The sequence below is a fragment of the Notolepis coatsorum genome (assembly GCF_963971535.1).
Source record: "Notolepis coatsorum genome assembly, contig: SCAFFOLD_650, whole genome shotgun sequence".
NCBI lineage: Eukaryota > Metazoa > Chordata > Actinopteri > Aulopiformes > Paralepididae > Notolepis > Notolepis coatsorum.
The window spans coordinates 96,929-104,384 of NW_028170454.1; positions in this window are offsets into that span (position 1 = coordinate 96,929).

Here is a 7,456-nt window from a genome sequence, read left to right on the forward strand (position 1 = left end):
ATATATATATATATATATATATATATATATATATATATATATACTATATATATAGTATATACAGCATTATTGTACATGATATCATACTAGGGGTTATATTCAGGTATATTCAGGCAAATATGTATATATATATATGCACTAAATATCAAAATATAAATGTAAATATGCTGTATATACAGCACTGTTGTACATGCTATCATACAGAGTATATGGGTAGACAGTGAAAGCAGTAGGTAGTAGGTATAACTTGAGTATTAAACTCTGGTATCTGACTATCCTTCTTCTTAGCCTGTTTCTCCATGGCCATGGCCTGGCAGTAACATCCACACCGTAGTACAGACAATAAGAACAGTGTAAACTATAGAAATGTAAAATAGCAGCATGGTTCTGTGCAAGTGGACATTCTGTGCAGATATTTCTGACCCCCGACCGACCTCACTGGAAGATATTTCTTTACCATCGATTTGAAAGACATTCATCGCGTTCTAAGGGAGAGAGTTTAAGGATGTCACCTTGGCAACACTCTCCACCAGGCAGAGCACTCACCTGAAACAAGGAAGACAAAAGACAGTGGATGAGACAGCTGCCGAAGAGATGCTGAATAGATGTGTGTGTGTGTGTGTGTGTGTGTGTGTGTGTGTGTGTGTGTGTGTGTGTGTGTGTGTGTGTGTGTGTGTGTGTGTGTGTGTGTGTGTGTGTGTGTGTGCGTGCGTGCGTGTGTGTGTGTGTGTGCGTGTGTGTGTGTGTATGTGTGTGTGTGTGTGTGCGTGTGTGCGTGTGTGTGTGTGTGTGTGTGTGTGTGTGTGTGTGTGTGTGCGTGTGTGTGTGTGTGTGTGTGTGTGTGTGTGTGTGTATGTGTGTTTAAGTTTAAGTTTATTTGGATCCCCATTAGCCACAGCAGTGCTGGGGCTATTCTTCCTGGGGTCCATAACACATAAAATACAGTTACAGACGTATACACTCACAACATTTACATGTCATACAGACAATTAAAACAACAATAAAAACCCTTATACACTCATACCATTTACATGACATACAGACCATTAAAACAACAATAAAAACCCTTATACACTCACAACATTTACATGTCATACAGACAATTAAAACAACAATAAAAACCCTAATCAAATTCATAATACAAGATAAAAATATCAGACACATACATTTTCATTTACGTACACACTATCTATTAGGGAATGTCAATTTCTTTGGTTGAAAATGTTGTTTTACCACGATTTTGAAACGGCATTTACTATTCTCCTGCTTAACATGTCTGGGAAGAGAGTTCCATTCCTGCATACCACGGAACATGACAGTTCGCTTCATTGCATTCGACCTCACTTTTGGAAGTGTAAAACCTCGTGCAGAAGCATGTCTGGTGGAATGGTTGTGTCTGTCAAGACTTATTGATAAATTGTTATATAAAATTGAGGGGATCTTTGTAACAAGAATATTCCTAGTGAATACAAGGAGTGAGCAGAGTAATTTATGTTTGACAAGTAACCAAGTTAAACAACTGTGCATCGCTGCAACATTAGTTCTGTACTCACAGCGAAGCGCTATACGTGCTGCTTTGTTTTGTACCATTTGTAATTTTTTCAGTTTATTCGTTGTTACATTCGACCATACTGCAGGACAATAGTCAAGATTTGACAAAACCAGAGCTTGAATTACCTGTTTGATAGAATTTAGTGGTAACAAATGAGCACATCTTTTAACAACAGAAATCCCTCTTCCCATTTTCACTACTATATTGTTTATATGGTGTGACCATGACAATTTACTGTCTAATGTTACCCCTAGGAGTTTAGTCTCCTGGACTTGATTAATTACCACATCACTTATCAAAAGTTTCAAGACTGGGTTCGTTCTTAGAGTATGGTTTGAACCAAAAATGATGCTACTTGTCTTTGATATGTTTAGAACTAGTTTGTTATTCTTTATCCATTCCATCACTGATTGCAACTCTGCCTTTAGAACCGTATTTAATTCATTGGCTGTTGAGGCTGATGTGTAAATCGTTGAATCATCCGCATACATAGAAATATAGGACTTATTTAGGACAAGAGGCATGTCATTTGTAAATATGGTGTAGAGCAAAGGCCCAAGGCAACTTCCTTGGGGTACTCCACACCTTACCGTTTTAACTTCTGAGTAACTCCCATTAAAAAAAACTATTTGTTTCCGGTTTGCTAAATAAGTTTGCATCCAAGATAGTGCAGATGAGGAGAAACCGTAACATTCAAGTTTTTTAAGTAAGAATTTGTGATCTATGATGTCGAATGCTGCAGTAAAATCAAGCAAGACAGCTCCAACCATTTTCTTTTTATCTATCTCTTTCAGCCAATCATCCGTCATTTGGGTTAAAGCAGTCGCTGTTGAATGTCCTTCACGATATGCATGTTGAAAATCAGTGGTCAATGTGTTAAAAGAAAAGTAGCTTTTAATCTGTTCACTTACTATTCTTTCCATCAGTTTACTCAAAACTGGCAGTAAACTTATGGGACGACTATTAGATCCTGAGAATGGCAATTTCAAATTTTTTGGCAGTGGTATTACTTTGGCAGTTTTCCACTGTTGCGGATACAAACATTCACTAAAGGATTGATTTATAATATGACAGATAGCAGGGGCAATTAAATCAGGGACCAATTTCAGAAGTTTCCCGTCAAGACCGTCAACACCTGGTGGTTTGTTTTTAGTGGTACTTAACATATATTCTACATTACTTATAGTCACACTATCAAAATTAAATTGACAATTTTTATCTTTCATTATTTTATTCTTTATTAATAAATAAATGTGTGTGTGTGTGTGTGTGTGTGTGTTTGTGTGTGTGTGTGTATGTGTGTGTGTGTGTGTGTGTGTGTGTTGGTGACCTCACAGCCAAACAGGAAGACCACAGCCAGGTTAACCTGCAATGTTCTCAACAGGTCAAAGGAACTTATTTTTTTTTAAACTATAAAAAAGAAGCATTTATTGCCAGTAGACACCAAAGCAGTATTTTCTCAGCCACCGTGGAGAGATTTATTTTATTGAATGAGAAAAGAAAGCCTTATGTAAATGCTTATCATAGAGTTACTACATAGTAAACGCTTATCAGTGTTTTGCCGGTCAGATCGATGCGTGCCTTTGGTAATAAACCCTCCCGTTACAGGTTACAGCCACAAGGCTTCCTCTGTCCATCAACCAAGGTCCAAGGACACCGTGGCCACCCCCTGCCAGGCCGTCGCCACGGCGGAAGATATACGACGCTGGGATGTGGAGCCGTCATAAACACACAATCACAAGTCAGGTTATGTCTATGGCTGTTATGGTTTGCGTATCATAATTACTAGTATTATGGCCCGGCATATTAGACTGACGAATTTGCGTTCACCTGGATACACAGAGAGGTCACAGACAGAGATTAGAGTAAGCAGACTGATAGACTGGAGAGAGCGTGTGTGTGTGTTTGAGCTTTGCACTCCTATCCTTGGCTTGTGAAGATCAAATGCCCCGACAAGCATAAAGATGAGCAAAATCCTTTTATGGGAATATTCTGGCTGTTTTTTTTAAGCAATTATTTGTTGTACTAATGATGGTGAAAGTCTCTGGAGCAGACACAATGTTACCTTATACCTTTTACTTTGCAATGTGAGCAATATTCACCATAGCTTTTCATAGTATTCAATCACAGAAATCTTGGTCTGCAAACGCAGGTGATTCTCATTAAATTACGACCGTGCGGCCAATGAGCTTTGGCATTCCGGCGTATTGCAGACAGGGTTTGATTCGGGGCACAATCTAATCAAGCCTTGTCACGTACAGGTGTGTCTGAGGCGGTACGGACAATGCGAGCAGCTCTGGGGCCTTGCACAAACATTTAGCTGGTGTAGGTTAATTGTGTGTGTTTGATAACAAACAAAAGTGGCAGAGGCTTCTGTGACTGGCCCGGGAGTGGTTGTGGATAGGGATGTCCGATATTATCGGCCTACCGATATTATCGGTCGATATTGGCATTCAAATGTAATATCGGAAATTATCGGTATCAGTTTTCAAATTTTTTTTTTTAAATACATTTGTTTACATTTATTTAACCTTTATTTACCCAGGCAAGCAAGTAAGAACAAATTCTTATTTTATTTATTGTGAAAAGTATGCATAATGTTGTGTTTTTTGGGGGGGGGGGAACCCCATATCGGTATCGGTTGATATCGGTATCGGAAATTAAGAGTTGGACAATATCGTATATCGGATATCGGTAAAAAAGCCAATATCGAACATCCCTAGTTGTGGACCAAAGGTGTCAGAAGGAAGGACTCTGAATACGGTTTGAATTATCATGGAAGTGAGCTGGACTGAGGCAGATGAGGGGAGATCGACTGGCGACTAAAGCATTCAACCAATCAACCAATGCCGTTTACACATTTTAAATTTTTTTAACTTTTTAACTTTTTTAACTTTTTTTTACTAAAAGCCTTGCATCACGTGTCCCCTCCGGTACACGAGGAGGCAGCCTGTCACATATTTTCACCTGCCAGCGCGGACTCTCATTGGCGAGGTGTAACGCATGGGAGGCTCACGCTGCCCCCGCTACTTCCTGTCTCTGCTGTGCAGGCGTCTCCCAACCAACCTGTAGGAGTCGCTGTCCACAACGTCCAAATTACCACCCATCGATTTCCACCCGCTGGCCCTGCCAATTGAGCCAGTATGACGGCCGGCTTCGAGACCGGAGTCTCTTGCATTGGTGATGAGCGCAATCTCCGCTGCGCCACCCAGCCGCCTTGCTGTTTACACTTATTCATCATATAATATGTCTTTTATCTATTAAAATACATATAATTTGAATATGAATATAATATGTACACAAGAAGTAGCCTTAAATAAACACATTTAGAGGGTAATTTAATCACAACAGACTACCAGTTTGTTATTATAAAACCACTCCCCGCGGAAGATGCCCTAGGCCTAGAATGTAATGTATCAACAAGCTTTAAAGGACCATACCAGTCTAATTACCAGCTATTGTCCCTGTCAAACTCATGTTGTGTGCATAGGTATATAAAGTGTATGTTTTGGTAGATCTCAGCCTACCTTTCACACTGCCATTGATGTTGAAAAGGGTTGAAAATATGCCCCATACGGCGTCCGGCCAAGCGTTGAAAGGGATGACAGCTCAAGAAGGACTGTCGCCTCACAGCTAGAAGGTCCAGGGTCGTCCTTCCCCCCAAGGGCAGTCCGGAGCAGACAAGGGCTGCAGCAAGCGCTGCGCCCGGGGATCAATCCAAGTGCTCCTGTCCGTCTTCGTGAGGGACGCGACAGCGTTAGCGATCTGTTGTGCATGTTTTTCTACTGGGTTTATCTTATCGGGAGGGGAAACCCTTGCGAGCATGGGGGGAGAACATGCAAACTCTACACAGAAAGGCCCGGGAGATACCCCACCTGGGTAACTGGCAACACGGCAACCTGGTCCCCAAGCGGGAATCGAACCCACAACCTTCTAGCTGTGAGGCGACAGTGTTAACCACTACACCACCGTGGCATCGGATGCAGCAAAAGACATAGGAAAGAGGGGACGGGATGTCCAGATGGAGGATATCAACGAGGGACACTCGAGGGAGGACCGGCTACGAAGGTCACCATGGAAACATGTTGGAGAGCCAGGAACGTACAAGGGAAAAGAGTTCCTGAGATAAGGGGGGAACAAGAGACATCTGAGAGATATGGTAAAGTGAGGTAAAGTTGTGTATAAGGCATCTAATTAAAATAATCTTGAAACAGAAACGAGGCCATGCAAGTACAGAGACACAGGCCTGCAGCCTATCTCCTAGCGTAAAGACTTAAGAAATAAACTGACTAGTAAAGAAAGACTAAAGAGGAATGGTGGACACAACTAGAAGGCAAGGTGGGCCCCCACTGGGTGAGGGGTATTGAGGGGTCCCACCTACCTCTAGTGAGGGGCCTCATCTACCTCTAGGGGCCTCATCTACCTCTAGTGAGGGGTTTCACCTACCTCTAGTGAGGGGCTTCACCCACCTACCTCTAGTGAGGGGCTTCATCTACCTCTAGTTAGGGGCTTCATCTACCTCTAGTGAGGGGCTTCACCTACCTCTAGTGAGGGGCCTCACCTACCTCTAGTGAGGGGCTTCACCTACCTCTAGTGAGGGGCCTCACCTACCTCTAGTGAGGGGCTTCACCTACCTCTAGTGAGGGGCTTCATCTACCTCTAGTGAGGGGCTTCATCTACCTCTAGTGAGGGGCTTCATCTACCTCTAGTGAGGGGCTTCACCTACCTGTAGTGAGGGGCTTCACCCACCTACCTCTAGTGAGGGGCTTCACCTACCTCTAGTGAGGGGCTTCACCCACCTACCTCTAGTGAGGGGCTTCATCTACCTCTAGTTAGGGGCTTCATCTACCTCTAGTGAGGGGCTTCATCTACCTCTAGTGAGGGGCTTCACCTACCTCTAGTGAGGGGCTTCATCTACCTCTAGTGAGGGGCTTCACCTACCTCTAGTGAGGGGCTTCATCTACCTCTAGTGAGGGGCTTCATCTACCTCTAGTGAGGGGCCTCACCTACCTCTAGTGAGGGGCTTCACCTACCTCTAGTGAGGGGCTTCACCTACCTCTAGTGAGGGGCTTCACCTACCTCTAGTGAGGGGCTTCACCTACCTGTAGTGAGGGGCTTCACCTACCTCTAGTGAGGGGCTTCACCTACCTCTAGTTAGGGGCTTCATCTACCTCTAGTGAGGGGCCTCACCTACCTCTAGTGAGGGGCTTCACCTACCTCTAGTGAGGGGCTTCACCTACCTCTAGTGAGGGGCTTCACCTACCTGTAGTGAGGGGCTTCACCCACCTACCTCTAGTGAGGGGCTTCACCTACCTCTAGTGAGGGGCTTCACCCACCTACCTCTAGTGAGGGGCTTCACCCACCTACCTCTAGTGAGGGGCTTCACCTACCTCTAGTGAGGGGCTTCACCTGCCTCTAGTGAGGGGCTTCACCTACCTCTAGTGAGGGGCTTCACCTACCTCTAGTGAGGGGCCTCACCTACCTCTAGTTAGGTTACTGACAGAGAAATAGATTTTCTATGTCTTACTGAGACATGGCAATATCAACAGGATTTCATTTCACTCAACCAAGCCACACCCCCAGGCTATGTATATATCCAAAAGCCATGTACTCAGGGTCGTGGTGGTGGGCTGACCGTAATACATCGGGCTGACTTCCTAGTCAAAGAGCTGCCAGTGCCCACTGTCACCTCCTTCGAGTGAGTGGCTTTCTCATTACCTGGGCCTACACCACTCCAGGTAGTCCTCATCTACCGCCCCCCCAAAGCCTCCACTTCCTTTATGTCTGACCTGTCTGAACTCCTCACCACTGTCTGCACCATGTGCTCATCCACACTCCTGCTTGGGGACTTCAATATTCATGTGGAAAACACCAGCTGCTCCACAGCCATTGATTTCCTCTCAC